At 34.3% G+C, this 15,661-nt stretch overlaps 1 long non-coding RNA gene across 2 annotated transcripts in view; it reads right to left on the reverse strand.

Annotated features, from left to right (window-relative positions):
* Positions 1-1,576, reverse strand: part of LOC123827251 — a 180,228-nt gene extending 178,652 nt beyond the window's left edge. For both annotated transcript variants that reach the window (XR_006787201.1, XR_006787202.1), the window contains exon 1: positions 1,455-1,576. This is a non-coding gene — a long non-coding RNA (uncharacterized LOC123827251). The remainder of the gene's footprint in view (positions 1-1,454) is intronic.
* Between the last annotated feature and the right edge of the window lie 14,085 nt (positions 1,577-15,661).

Consider the following 15,661-nt stretch of genomic DNA (forward strand, 5'->3'; position numbering starts at 1 on the left):
AAATAATTAAATTTCTTATACAGGGTTCTTGTATTAAAGTCAAGACTGTTACCTAGTTTTGTAATAGATCATAGTTTTCTATAAATCTTTGAAAAAGAAAAGCTAAGTAATGCATCAAAATCACCTCATAAGCAAAAACACATCTATTCTTTCTTTAAAAGCTTTTCTCCTTTATTGTGAGGTTTTATAACTTCACAATGACTTCAACATATTTTTCCATTTATTAATTTACTTTAGCAAACAGAAGCTATAAATCTCAAAACCTGAGGAGCTTACTTTTGTCAGTTTTATTTTTAAAGTGATTATTCAAAATTTATATTAGAGAGCTGCTCTTTAAAAAGTTTAAATAAATGCTGATCTCTGCATTATAGCAAATCAAGCAGTGTGGAAGACACATTTTTCACCTCATTCATTGGGCAACATCTAATGCAGTCACCTTGTTAAGAAAACTGCTTTTTAAATAAAGTCAATGACAACAATATTATTTTGTCACCTATTGAAACTGTAATACTAAATTTTCAGTTTTCACAGAAGAATCTCTTCTACAACATTTCTAGAAACACTTCCTGAAGGTTTTGATTTTTTTTAACACACAGCACGTTTATGGTTATATGAGAAATTAAACACAATTTACACTCTGGGGTAGCATTTCTCTCAGGAAAGTAATCTTACTAACTTCTAGGTATTTGCACTGCAATATCTGCCTGGAAATTACTCAGTCATTTTTCAAGGTAACTAAAATTAAGAAAATAAATTGTGTGCAAAGTTTCAACAGTGAAATGTGTGCAAACAGGACAAAAAGAAACAAAAGAAGTTTGCATGCTCCTTCTCAAAAGAGGTATAAATGATCCTGTGCTGGGAACAACACACAGAGACTTTAAGAGGGCAACTGTTGAAATCAAAACATACTTACTTTTTAATAGGTATAGATGCCCTTTTTTTTCCATTTTAAGTTAAAAATAAGAGGACACCCTACTGAGTCTCCCTGGCAGTCAGATAACACACAGGCCCTGACCCTTCAACTCACAGGAATTCTCACACAAAGCCCTTTTCATACAGACTGTGCTATATATATATATTTCTGAGATAAGGCAGCAAACACGAAGCCGTGAGAAGTGACACAAAGTTGGACTAAATGAAATGTTTACATATATCCTGTCACACCGTTCATTGTTCCCTTATTATCTATTCCACACACGATTTGCCTAAAACAATATTTATTCAGGTTAAAGAGAAGCATGGCCTAAGCAAAAGGACAATTTTAATAAATATTGTATTTCTCTGTTAGCATTGCCAAGTTTAATGTGAAATCAAGCAGAAACAAAAGCAAACCGCCTTGTTAGAACTTACAAGAAAGGCTCTTGCTATAATTTCCCTCAGAGCACAAGAGATTTCTCTACTTGTTTCACAACATAGAGAGTATATTTTAAAGAATATCTTAAATCTGCACTCACCATGCGAAAGCCACGGTTGCGTAGCGTAAAAGTGTGCTATTTTCTGCCCCTGTTCCATTTCAGTTTTGCCTATAGTTGTCCAACACCCAATAGCCCAGAGCTGCCACCCAGAGGCCCCTTCCACGAGCTGGCTTATTTGCCTGTCAATCTGAGTCCCGGCTTCTGTATTATGCGGCTGTGCACTTTGCTGAAGTTTTAATATAATTTCCACACGCTCCCCACAGCCTGAAGTAGGTAATTTGTTCTCTCAGTTCAATAAATACTCAAATCATTTTTCGCTTAACTCTCTGGGATCAGGCTTTAAGTTGTTCACCTTCACGTTAAGGACTTCTTGGTGAGAAGTGGGTGGAGAGAAGAAAGCTCACTACAAGGGAATTCGGAGTGTAATCAGAACGAGAAACTTCCTCTCTTTTTTCCTGCCTTGCTAGGCTGAGCAGCCAGCCAGTGCCTCTTTCACAGAAGTTAGGAATGTAAAGGGAGGACGCAGCGAGGCCCCGCCAGACAAGCCTTTCTCAATCAATTAGCTTGCAGCCATTACTTGTGACCTGAGGTCACACAGCGTAAGTGTGTGGGGTGTGCCTTCAGGGGTCCCAAGGCTACTTATTGCAGCTTAGATAACCAAAACCAAGCAGGCGCTAAAAATCAAGAAATATTTTTAATAGAAGATATGACACAGATGTGAAATAGAGCAAAGACAAATTCCAAGTTTCTTTTCGCAGGAGCAGCTATTTAATTCAGTTAAAGATATTTTTGTTTCTACCAGGAAGTCTAAAACAATATGTTTTTTTCCATGTTGGGTCAAACAGGATTTAGAAAGAAGAGGTGAAGCATTTCTTTGATATTATATTTTTGGCTGAGAAAATGAAATGACAGAATAACTAATATATCGTGTAGATATAGACGTCTTTTAGTCACTTGGGTTCTTAGGTTTTGTTTTGGTGTTTTAAAAAATACTGACTTTTTATACTTAACTGTAAAGTTACACTGTTATAAATAAAGTTCTCTATGCTTAAGGAAATCAAAATCATACCACTTTAAGGTACAGGAATAGTTGTTTTAAATTATTTCAAAAATAAATGCTATCTAACTAAGGTCATGATTTCTCTCATAGCTACTTTAACTAGAATTTCTTTTTGTTCTCTACTTTTGGTAAATGCTTGTTCTCTTAAAATATATAAAAAATAAGAGTTCAAAATAATAGAAAATACATGTGACACTAAGGAGAAATGCAATTGTTTGAAACTACAGGTTTATTTCAACTTCATACATTAAGTTTGCATATCCCTCAAAAACACTTTAAAAAATAATAGCCACCATCATTATCAGTAAGTTAGTGACACGGACTTACCAGGGAATTTTGTTATCAAATCAAATTATTCCTTTGAATTCTACAACCCAATTCAGGAGCACGTGCTTTATAGTGATATTAGTCACCATGAATAGCATTCTTCAGCGATAGATTTGCCACACCCACATTTTCTCACCCTAATTTACTTGATGATGCCACAGCATTGTCTGGCGCAGCCCTGTACAGGAGCAGCAAGCAGTATTTCACATGGGGCAGAAATTAGGGTTTTTCACTTTTTCCAAAATGCAATAGGAATCATTGACATATTTAGAAAAGGTGGTTGATATAGCCTCCAAATAAGTTTAAAAAATGAGTCAATTGATAACAATGACTTGTCAGCTTTTAGTGATTCCGTCATGCCTATTGTATATATCAGGAACATAAAACACACATTATGCAAAAGCACTTTGGTTTTTCTAGTCAATAAATATGTAGAAAATCAAGAATTCTAATTACTCCTTGAAAGATACCTAGTGTTTTGAAATTCTGTGATTTGATGCCAGCATGTCATTCTACACTCTATTTTCATTCTTCTATGAAAACCAAGCTCTTTTTTTTTCTCATTCAAAACTAACAACTAACTTCTAGGAGTCAACAGGGCCACCGGCTTTCTATTAGAAGTCTACATGTAAACACCTCGAGGGGCTAGTCCCTCCTGCAACAGAACTTCTGCACCCACAAAACAAAAGACATTCTGATAAATGCAGAAAGGTCACTAATAACCCACATAAACCATTCACCAGGATTTGAAAGAGCTTTGGTGATTTCATAGTCTATAATGTATTTTTTATGGCCGGTTGACTAAAACCAACACAGACATTTCTGAATTACACACAGGTTATGAAAATAATCCCCTTTGCAAAAGACTGGTATCTCACATTGGAAAGATCACCAGCTTTTTACTACTGAAATTAGTTTGTCAGTTTTACCCCACTCAGTTTCCATCTCCATTGTATGAAAGAAAAGTCTACTTTTCTGCAATGGAGGTTAAGTGAAATGCTGTAGGTCATTTTTGTTAAATTCATTTAATTTGAAAAAAATCTCAATAGCTCTGATCATTTTACTACCAAAACCCTACAATGTTGATTTCAAAATTTTAAGTTAGAATACATAACAAATATGCAAATAATTTAAAATTATGTTGCAATTAATTTAAAATCCATTCAAAATTATAGGATACAATTATGTCTACATGAAGTTGTAAAGACATAATTTCTAGGCATTAGATAATAACAAATCTTGGCCACTTACTATGTGGTGCTGGCATTTCTCACACTAATGCTGTCCTACAATCATGCATCCTACTCTACTCATCTGTATTGCTTTAGGATAGTCATTTTTAAATTAATTAATTAATTAATTTATTTATTTTTATTGTTGTTCAAATACTGTTGTCTTCATTTTCTCCTCACCATTCCCCCCTACCCCAGCCATCCCCACCTCCCACCCTTAATCCTACCCCCTTTGGCTTTGTCCATGTGTCATTTTTAGATGGAAGAAGAAATAAATTATAATGACAGGCTTAAAAATATTACTATCCAACTTCAACTTTTATAAGACACCTGATTAGCAGTCTGCCATCCTAAGTTGGTCTTAGCTAACTTTGAGTTAAAACACCTACAGAGAAAAAAATATAAGAATAATCCTAAAAGCTAACCTTAATAAAAGCAATCTCTGTACCATTCTTCTAAGGCTAATGTTGAATTAAGCAAAAAACAACAGGTGGCCTATACATGTAGATAGACTAGTTTTATCCATTTGAAAGTTAAGAAAGTATTTCAATATTTCTTGAATGGCTGCCTTCAGGTTCATTGACATTTTCCAACAAAAGCCTGGATTGCCATGATTTCACTGGGTGTCAATAGCAGGTGCTGCTACTTGGAAGACATAGAGTAGTGTCTTCAAAGCACCATCTCTTCCTCTTTGGGTGTTAGTAGCACTAACCTTCCTGAACGTAGGAAGGGAGAGAAGGGACTAAACTGTGACTCATTACATCCTCCCAAATTTATTTAAAGCATTGTAAGTGAGAGCAGAGGTATGAGGATGGTGGAGAGAGACTCATTATGAATGCAACTTTCATGCTTGTGAAACGTCATGCTTTTGGATGTAGGAGACCACCTTACTGATCTCTAACTGGAAGGTCTACACACCAAACTGTCATATAGTTAGAGTGACAGCCAGGAGATTTAACCAGTATAAGTGGGTGTCAACCAGCAAGTGGATAGTGAAAAAAACAAAACAAAACAGACGTCATCTGGCTGTAAACATGACATTGGATAAATCTGAGCTAATTCAATATTAAGCAAATAGAACACAAATGTAAAATTGGAGCTATATTAAAATGATAAAGTGGGAAAAAACACTATCAAATGGTGAGCAATAACTGAGTACATCATCTCTTAAAATATGTGAAAAACAGGCATTTTAAATAGGATTCATGAAGTCAAGACCCTTATAATACATAAAGGAGAAAATGACCTAAAGCTGCTCCAAGAAAATAGAAATAGAAATAGACACTTAAAAAAGCATATAAAAAAACAAAGTGAAATAAAAATAAGAAATGACAATCTGAAAAATTATATTAGTGATGTAATGACAACCTTGAAAGAAGACAAGTTGGAAGTCTTCTTGGGAGTATAGGTGAGCTCTCTGGAAGAAATCTCTAAATATTTGTTCTATACATTTTTTTAAAACCTAATATGTCATGAAACATTAAAAAAATTGAAAGCATTCTATGAAAAAGAGAAAAGTGTCTATACAAATGTGTAAATTTCAACACACAATACACTGAAGCCCTTTTATAGTACTTTAAAGAAACAAACATCTTAGTGAAAAATGTAAAAAAGAGGAACAGATAATTCAAAGGAAAAACTTAAGAAAACTAAAGCAATATTGAGGTTACAGTATAAATTTTTCCTATTATTTGACAATTTTAAAATTAATATTTAAAGTGGGCTATCCTGGACTTATTAATATAAAAGCTGGAAGAAGTTTCTAATAAGCAATTAGTTTATCTGTATCAAATTTCATTTTTCTTTGTTTTTATCTATTCAATGATCACTTATTGTGCTCTGGGTGCTGTTTGAGATATTGGGGATAAAGTGTTTAACAAAACAGACAGAATTTCTGCTGTTATTTTCCTTAAATTTTAGGAGGTGGAGGGAGGCAATAAACACATAAACAAATAAACAGACATGTTAAGTACTATTGCATGCTAAAAGTAAATACAGTGCATGATAAAGGGATAAAGCATGATTTGGGAGGTGATGGACATGACATTTTATAAAGGTGCTCAGGGACATGTCTCTTTGGTGCGATCACATTTGAGCAACAGTCTTAGTACAAGGTAGGAGTCCCATATGATGATATAAGTAAGAAAACACTTTCAGAGTGGCACCTACTAGAGAAAAGGCTCTGACATGGAGCATAATTCCCAGGAACATTGTATCAGAGACAGACTAGATCAAAGATTCTTTTATAAGAAACTCAAAAACTTTTTTATAAGAAAGACATCAATGAGACAGAGCAACATGTTTGTACAAAGTGTTTTTTAATTGTCATTCAAAACTGAAAATAAGAGTATATCAATTCTTATGATATAGTATTATATAGCCATTTAAAATAATTATTTTAGAGACTGATAAGATGTGAGCTTTTGGTTAGTAAATGCAGAAATAAAACAAACTGTGATTAATACATAATTCCAGTTTTATAAAATTGGTGTTGTTCAGCATAGTGAAAGGATCAGGTATCTGAATGCAAATGGCAACTGTCATCTCTGTGTGGCAGAATTATGGATTGCTTCCGCTTTTGAATTTTCTTTGTAAAATATTTACAATTGAACTCTATTCCTTTCACAAAACAAAAACACTCATTAAATAAAAGAAGAGGCAAACACTACTAATTTATATGTATTATAAATTCCAGCATTCTCTTTATCACAGATCTTGAATTTTTCAATTTATTTTGGATTTTTTACTCCCTCAAATCCAGGTGGTCAGTACTTGGAAACATTATGTTATAATTAAAATGTTCCCATTCCCCTCCATTTCACTGCTTCTGCCCTGATACTATATCTACAGGGGAAAATTTTAAAATATGTATAAAATCATGTTTGTGTATGTATAGCCTTTGTTTTCTCCTTTGAGAGCATATGGCAAGAGTCATCTCTTTCACTCAGTGACAAGTGCCCTCCCACAGCATCTACTTCTTTGACCCTTAATTAGATCTTCCCAGACCATCAAATATAACTCATGTCTGAGACCCTCCCTGTCTGGATGGGTCCCAGAGGATTGGGCAGCAGCAGAAAAGCAAGAAAATTATCTTACTGTAATGTAGGGTATGTGGAGCAAAATGGTGAGTAAGTAGGTTGTTGACTGTGTTTGTTTTAAAAAAAAGAAAGGGAAGGGAGAAATAAAGGGAGGGAGGGAGGGAGGAAGGAAAGAAGGAAGGAAGTGAGAGAAGAAAAAGAAAAGGGAGAGAAAAGGAGGGAAATAAGGAGGGAGGAAGGAAGAAAAGAGGGAAGGGAGGAAGGAAGGAAGGAAGGAAGGAAGGAAGGAAGGAAGGAAGAAAAATATAAAAACTCCACACAAATGAGACATTAATGAAAAGTAAAAGCTGAGCAAAGTACTGGAATATAAAAACAAAATCTCATGCTGAGGAGCAAGAGTTTGAGTTAGCCAAAAGCATCCAGTTTGACTTCTTTTGTTATTTCACTAAATATATAAAAAATACAGCCTGGATGCTCTCATTTAAAGATCGTATTAAAGCAAAACAAACAAACAAACAAAAAACAATACAATAGGGAAATATAGGAACATGAAATTAGAAATAGAAAAAAAAGAGAGAAAGACAGAGAGAGGGAGAGAGAAAGACAGAGAGAGAGAATGAGAGAGAATGAGAGATGAACTGGCATAATAAATAAATACATGATTAGAATGGTAGACAGCATGGCTTCTGATGAGGTAATATGAAATGTATATGAATAAATGGTTCCAACATGTGTTGCTATATTTGATTTAAGTAGAAGCTTTAGAAGAGAATGCAGAAACTAGCCTCATTACAATGGAATTATAGCAGATGGGGCTGAGAAGGCTGGAGTGGCTAGAAAGTATGTGTTAGATTCAGATCAAAGAATAATAAACTCACAAATTACAGGGGAATGAAGAAAAAACACAAATCGGGGCAAGTAGAAAAGGGTAGTGTGTCTTGTGTAGTGCAAGGTAAATGCTGAAGTCTGATTCTCTAGGAAACTATATAGGCACCAGTTTTGAGCTTCTCAGAGGCGGAATCTCCTGTGAGGCCTGGGATAAACTGCAATTCTGCTGGGACTGTCTTTCAATCAGACATGAGATACTGAGTCGTCAGTCCCTGAATACCCTCATGCACAGTAGATTCCTTCCATTCAAGGCATTGCTCTAGCTGTTGGCAGCTAATTCTGCCTAGGTTATAGACACAGACTAGGAAGATATTGTGGTAACAAGTTCAATCAAGGAAAATAAATTAGAGACATTAGGTAAGTGTGTTCTAGTATATTAAGTTTCAGTAGGGTGGACAGTCCAGACAAGAAGAACTGAAATTATGTTTGGCATTTACAAAGAAATATCTCTGAGATAAATCAGGGCTTTTGAGAGTAGGTCTTGAAGAACATCCTATGGCTTGAGGAGTGTGGAAAGACCAGTCATCCAAAACTTATTTTTCTCTTAAGCCATATTGGATTCTAAAATCTCCTTGGAGAATTTGGTGCTGAAACATCCTACAGTACCAAAAACTAATGTGAATGAGAGCAAAATGCTCTGTCTAGAAATTTTTGCAAAAATAAAATGTAGTACACATGAAGATTATGTTCACCCTTGCAACTATTATCAAACTTCAGTTTAGGATATTTAGAACAATTTGGGGAAAATTCAGGGTCAAAAGGCATTGCCAAGAAAGGCAAGCCTCCCAAGGTCAAGAGCACCAAAATCAAGTTAATACTCTGAAAACACTGGTTCTAAGACCCTTCTTATGTATTACCTAAAACTCTGGTTGCCTGCACTGTCATTAAAATCTAGACTATTGAATTAGATAATTCAAAATAATTAGTATTATTTAGGCAAACTTCTACTTTCCTGACCTCTTTTAGTCTATATCCCAATGACCAGACCTAAACCTCCATTTAGAAAAGGTCATGATGGGCTATTAAACACAAAGCCAGATACATCATTGTGGTTCCAGTTCTAAAATTTTTAGTAAAGAACTATTTTTCAGATCCTAACTGCTATTTAATTAGATTAGGGAATTGTTGCCATGTTTGTCATTTTGACCCCAATTCTTAGCTAAATTAATTAACTCTAAAGCTTTTTAAGGAAAGGAAATTGATGGTAACTATGGCATGTGCTCAAAAAGTTATGTAAATATCCAAGCTAGAGCACTTTGGGATGTATTACACAGATTACCCATTACAAAGTTTATTATTTTCTTGCTCCTGTTCCTTTCATAAAATGAAGCTCAAGAAGAAATAGTCAGATGTCATAGGATACTTCTATGTGCAAAGTACTATGAAGATGTGTGATGAGGTGTTGTCTTTATTTTTTGACATTTGTCAAACCAGAGAAAACCTTACTGTGCTTGAGTTATAATGGAAATCATAGCTAGTATCTTAGCTGTTCTGGCTAAATGTGTGTTGACTGAATAAATGATATATTACAAATGGATAAAACAGCTGTATATAATTTTTATTGAATGTTCATCTATACAAATTTCTCCAAGGAATGTGAAATGGGGATGATTTTCCTGACAGATAGAAGCCTGGAGTATATTTTAAAAGGATAAAAGTCTGAGCAGGCATAAGCATTGATAGAAGTGTAAAAATAAACACATAAGGGAAGGAAGGATGAAGGGAGTTAGCCAGAGATTTCCATTGACCAGTTCCTTCATACCTCACATCCCACTATACTTTCTACATCAGCAATTGCATGCCACTCAGCATTGATCTAGCAGCCACTCTATTTCTCACATCTATGCTTCTTATCAGAAAGTCTCTGGTATTTGGAGAGCTTTGCTTTCACAATCTGTTTTCCTGCTCTTCCTTTTTTTTGAATAACTTGTTTTTTCTCTCTTTTAAGGCCAGCTTAGGTATTATCTCCTCTGTGCCTGCCCAGACCTAATTGGATCCCTCTGCCCAGCATCCAACCTGTGACTGCTTGTATTGCACTTCCCACTTCCACTTAAGGGCAGAAATCCCACCACTCTGCCATATTCATTTCATACTGATCTCTCCATTCCATTTATTGTTTTTCCCATCATCTCTGCTCTGACTCAGGTCATTGTCCTCTACTGCTCTTACAAGAGACCCCTGACTGATTTCTCAGCTTCTCTTCATCAATGTAATAATCAAAATGCTGCAGTGTTTCCTTACTAATGGACCACGCCATTTCCTAATTAAAGCCCATCTTCTATCATTTGCAGAAAAATAAAATTCTAAATTCCTTTATGCAGCAAAAAAAAATGTTCATTATGATATGACTCCAACCCTTATAGTATCGTGACTCCATACTTTCCTCCTCTTAATTTATGCTCCAGGCATATTAAAAACCTTTCAGTACCAAAGTAATCCATGCCCCTTAACATGTGTGTGCCTCCTTTCCATAAAAGGTCATTTCCTATTTATTTATTCATCATAAAACTGCAATTCATCCCCTAAGACCCTGCTCAAGTACTACTTTATAAATCCTCTCAGACTCTGTCAAACACAGATATTCACTATATGTTTGTGAGACCACAGCATTTTGCTCATACTTATAATTTAATACTTATAGTATCATATTTTAGTGGTTGATTTTTATTTCTCTTTTTGGCCTTATGTCTTGCTCTAAACAAATGTTATTTTTGCTCCTTTTCTAGATCAATAGTTGGTGAGGTCATGAAGGGAAATAAAACTGCTTTATTGGTTTCTATATTTGCAAAGCTAACCACAATGCCTAATACTAAGTAGATAATTAATAGATTATTGGAAAAGGAAAGGAAAAGAAAAGAAAAAAAAAGAAAGAGGAGGAAAAGAGAAGGGATAGAAAGGGAGAAATAGATCTAAGATATATTTGACAGGAGACACTACAAAATAAGGAGAAAAGAGGAATAAAAGAAAACACTGTTAAAATTTCACATCTAAGAAAGCTCTAGTACTTTTCAAGGTAGGCATATTTTTATGGCTGAGAAAATTATGAGAAATAAAACTAAATATAAAAGTTTTAAGAAGGTGAAATAGATATCTTTATACTTCTTTCTCATTTCAAATCTTAAAGCATGAATGAGAAAAAGAAACTCGAGTACATACTGTCCTTACTTCCTGTGGCTGCTATAAAAAATTCCTACAAACTTGGTAGCTTAAAATAACAGAAATTTATTTTCTTGCAGTTCTGGAAGCCAGAAGTTCAACAATAACTTCACTGGGCTGAAATCAAGCTTTTGGCAGGGCTGTGCTCTGCATGAAGGCTCTGCAAAACAAATGGTCCCTTGACTCTTCCAGCTCCAGTGGTCTCTGTATTTCTTGACATTTTCTGGCTTGTAGCCACATCACTCCAGTTGCTGCCTCCATCTTCACATCCCTGTCTCCTCTGCATGTGTCAGATTTCCCTTTGCCTCTCTAATAAGGACACTTGTGATGGCATTTAGGGTCCACTGCTATGAAGTAGGATAAATCTCCTCTTCTCAAAATCTTTAATTAGACTTTCAAAGACCCTTTTTCCAAATAAGGTAATGTTAACAGATTCTAGGAATGAGGACATGAACATGATTTGGGGAAGAATTAACATGCTTACCATACTCAAATATTTTCTAAAACTAGAAGACTTTAATGACTAAACCATAATACATAAAGGCAGAAAGTTGGTATATTAGTGTCATTTGACTTAGCAGAGTAGAAGAAAGACAAACTAAATGTAAATAAGAGATACTAACTAAACATATACAAGCATACCACAAAGTCAAAGCTCAGACATTGGAACATCCATGTATTATCAAAGGTAGTTTGAGGCCAGGAGTTGAAAATAAAGAATATTAAAGACTGAAAGAGGAGCAGTTAGAGACCCACACATGATCACACATCTGCTGTAAAGAACCCAGGGGACTGACTCTTCTCACCCATAAAGAAAATGTGGTACCTGGAAATTTTGAACCAGAATGACTCCAGTCTGTAAGACAGAAGGCAGCAAAGGGAAATGATATGAAAAAAATAAAGGTTATGTGAAAGTCTGTGTAAAATGAAAACTATGATGCCCCTACCTTCCATAGATACTTTCCAGGAGGTTTATATCCCCAAACAAAAAAGTGAAGATTTCTTCTCTTGAATAAATAACTGCCTCTGACAAAAATAAACTCAGATGTAAATGCTGATGTGATTAGTCCACCAAAAAGCCAATTTCCAAGCCAATGGATTGAAAAGAACCCACTGCTGACAAGCTCTCCTCTTGGACATGGAAGTCCTAATGAGGTTTTTAGTCCCTGCTTCAAAGATATGATTAGAATGTCAGGATCTATCACTGAGAATCCATCAGGGAAAAATAAAAAATCAAATAAGTTAAAAAAAACTAAGAGAACTAGAGAACATGAGTAAACAGAATAAAATTTCAAATAAGTAATGACAATGTCCCCCAAAATGACAAGAACTATTGCCTGTGTGAAACAAAACAAAATACAGTAAAAAATAATAATACAGAGAAACAGAAGCAAGCAGAGAATAAGAAACACAATTATAAATTTGACATATGAGCACCAAAACTAATAATTAGTCAAAGTAATAACAGATAATGAAGGGTAAACTAGAAAAGCCAAACTCATAAATAAAGGAGAGAAAAGACTTTTTAAAAGCAGGTGGTTGATAAAGATAAAAAAACATCCAGCACTCCACATATGGTAATTTTTCAAGAAATGCAGATTGGAAAACAATGTTAGTAAAGAAATTGTTAAGGATATACTACAAGAAAATTTCTCATAAGTGACAATATTAATGAATCTTTAGATTGAAGAGATCTATCAGGTCGCAATGAGACATGATAAAGAAAGACCCCATGTTAAGATACACACACGTGTGTGTGTCACTGATAAATAAAGAGACGATCTCAAAAGCTTATTAGTGAGAAACGTAGGTGATGAAAAGAGATCAGGATCAAAATGACATTGGTATTCTCAATAAGAACATTGGAAATTAGAAGGTAATAGGACAATGCTTTTAAAAATTTGAGTGAAAATTACTTTAAATTTTTAATTCTGATGCCAAAAAGATTCAATCAAGTAGGAAGTAGAATAAAAACACTTCTCAAATGTAAGTTTGTAAAATACTTACCATCTATAAAATATTTTACAAAACATTACCAGAACATGAGTTCTGAATGAGAGAGAGTGAGAGAGCGAGAGAGCGAGGGGGAGAGAGAGAGAGAGAGAGAGAGAACTAAGTAAAGTAAAAGGACATCATTTCTGGAAAGAAGAGGTTACAAACATCATACATTGGAAAAAATTTCTAGGATAATGGCAAAAAAAGCCTGAATTGCATCTTTTTATAGGAATCTGTAGAGAATAACCAAACAAGATAAACAAGGAAAAGAGAGAGTCCCAGGAAGGGATTTCTTCAAGGGAAAAAATGGAAAAGCAAGTGTTAGATGGTATGACCAACTTGTCCATGTAGGAAGTTGAATGGATAAAGATTTTATAAACATTTGGAGCTGTGGGGAAGACTTAGTAAAAACAGAAAGGAAGACAAGAAGAAGGAACAGGAGTGAGGGAATGAGGAAGGGAGATGGGGCTGGCAGGAGTCGGGGAAAGGACCTGGCCGAAAAAGAATATAAATGAAGCCCTTCATAATTAAAGGGAAAAAAGTCCTACGTAATTAATCATAATCCTATCGTTATATCATATCACCAAGCTCAGCTACACTATTTGTATAGTCTTAATAATTAAAAACACAGATATGGTTTTAGCCCAAAATGTAGGTATAGCTTTAGTGGAAGAATTAAAGTAAATACATTTGGAATTTTAACAAAGTTTAAACCTTCATCTGTAGCAATAAAATCTATGTTCAGGAATCCTGAAATAAAATAAGATCTAAAAGTAAAATTAAAATTAAATAATAAATAAAAAAAATAAAAAGTACAAAAATAAGATCTAAGTTCAGGAATCCTGAGACAGCCATATGCTCATTATTTAAAAATACAAAAGTAAACTAAAAATTAGAGTTGAAAGTGGTTGCCATTGTGCCAAAAGGTTTATTTCTTTAGGTTTTTAACTTTTAAACTTATTTGCATTTTAAATATTGTGCATATACTTGTTTAATAAAAATAAAAAAATATTTTTAGTAAACATTACACTTATTTAATTTAAGGCCATGCTCAAGTAGCTCAGTTGGTTAGATCATCATCTGCATAGACCAAGTTTGCAGATTCTATCGCTGGTCAGGGTAGGGCACATACAAGAATCAGTCAATGAATGCATAAATAAGTGGAACAACAAATCAATATTTCTCTTTCTTTCTTTTTTCTCCCTCTCTCTTTCTAAATCAACAAATTAAAAAATTTATAATTATTTAACTTAATCCTCTTTCCTTTGTTTAGAATTATAACAAGTCAAATCAAATTGACATGCATCCTCTTTTTTCTTTAAAATATGCCCACAAAACTAGATTGTGTTATGAATACAAATATATTAAATGAATGGATTAATGCATAAATATATTTTAGCAAAATATTCTAATCTTCATGAAGAAATGAAATGTTAGATTGATATAACACAATGCCATGTTATATATATAAATTTGATAGTAAATATAGCTTCCTAAAGAAATCTGTAGAGCAGATTTTATAAAGAAAATAGTTTTTATTTTAAATTAAGGGAATATGTTCTCCTAAAATTATCTCTATTACTTTTACCTGATTTCCAATTATTTAATTTTCTTCCAGTGAAGCCCTGGTTGGATGTTGTTACTCATTCCCATCTTCGTATCACTGTAGGCAGTCTAACCGAAAATGCTGGAGAAAGACATGTTGGCCTGTTTATCCAGAATTAGCCCTCATTCACAAACTTCCTATAAATATAGTAATGCCAATTGTATAAACTTGTATACATCTTGTTCATCTTCCTCAACTCTAAAATAAATTTAATGAAATAATGTCTTTGAGAGTATAATGGCTGTTTAAAAATAATATTTTTCACAAAACATGAAGAGAGCAAAGTACAAAGAGTTTACAAAACAGGATGAGATTCTCCATTATTATTTCTGGAGAGCATCCTAGTCTGATGTTTTTCCTTCTGCCATTCTTAGAGAAAGTACATTATCCACCACGGGTCAGTCCAGATTCTACTTATTTCCTCAGGAATAAGGGTCAGGCAACATGTAGTATCCTTGGGAAAGTGGCATAAAATTACCAAAGTAAGACTTCAGGAAGCACAACTGTTTGCATTGACATGAACATAATAAAAACAAAATGGTCTAGAACTAAGTGCTTTGTGAACCGTAGTTTGTAAAAATATCACACATGCTGCGTTTTGACCACCCACAAGAAATCAAAGTCACTGTATCACTCCACAAGCATCTTGGTCCTAGTAGTGTTTATGATTCTAAAATCAGGAACAGGTTCCTGGGACACAATCAGTCAATATCTGCAAAGGCAACATTAGAAAAAAAACTTTAAAATGCCCTCTTTGTTCCTGATCTGCTACAGGAATTCATGGTATGCAACATCAAAAGCAAAAATTCACGTCACCTCTGTTGGAGGTGTAGCCATGTGGGCATGTGAATCAGAAACATAAAACAGAGGACCTGACAGATTTCTGTTTCCATCGGTCTCTCTTCCAGTCCTCTAAAAGTAATCCTCATTGATAATGGAAAGAG

The sequence above is a fragment of the Phyllostomus hastatus genome, unplaced genomic scaffold (genome assembly GCF_019186645.2).
Source record: "Phyllostomus hastatus isolate PE091 unplaced genomic scaffold, TTU_PhHast_1.1 phas_contig_86, whole genome shotgun sequence".
Taxonomy (NCBI): domain Eukaryota; kingdom Metazoa; phylum Chordata; class Mammalia; order Chiroptera; family Phyllostomidae; genus Phyllostomus; species Phyllostomus hastatus.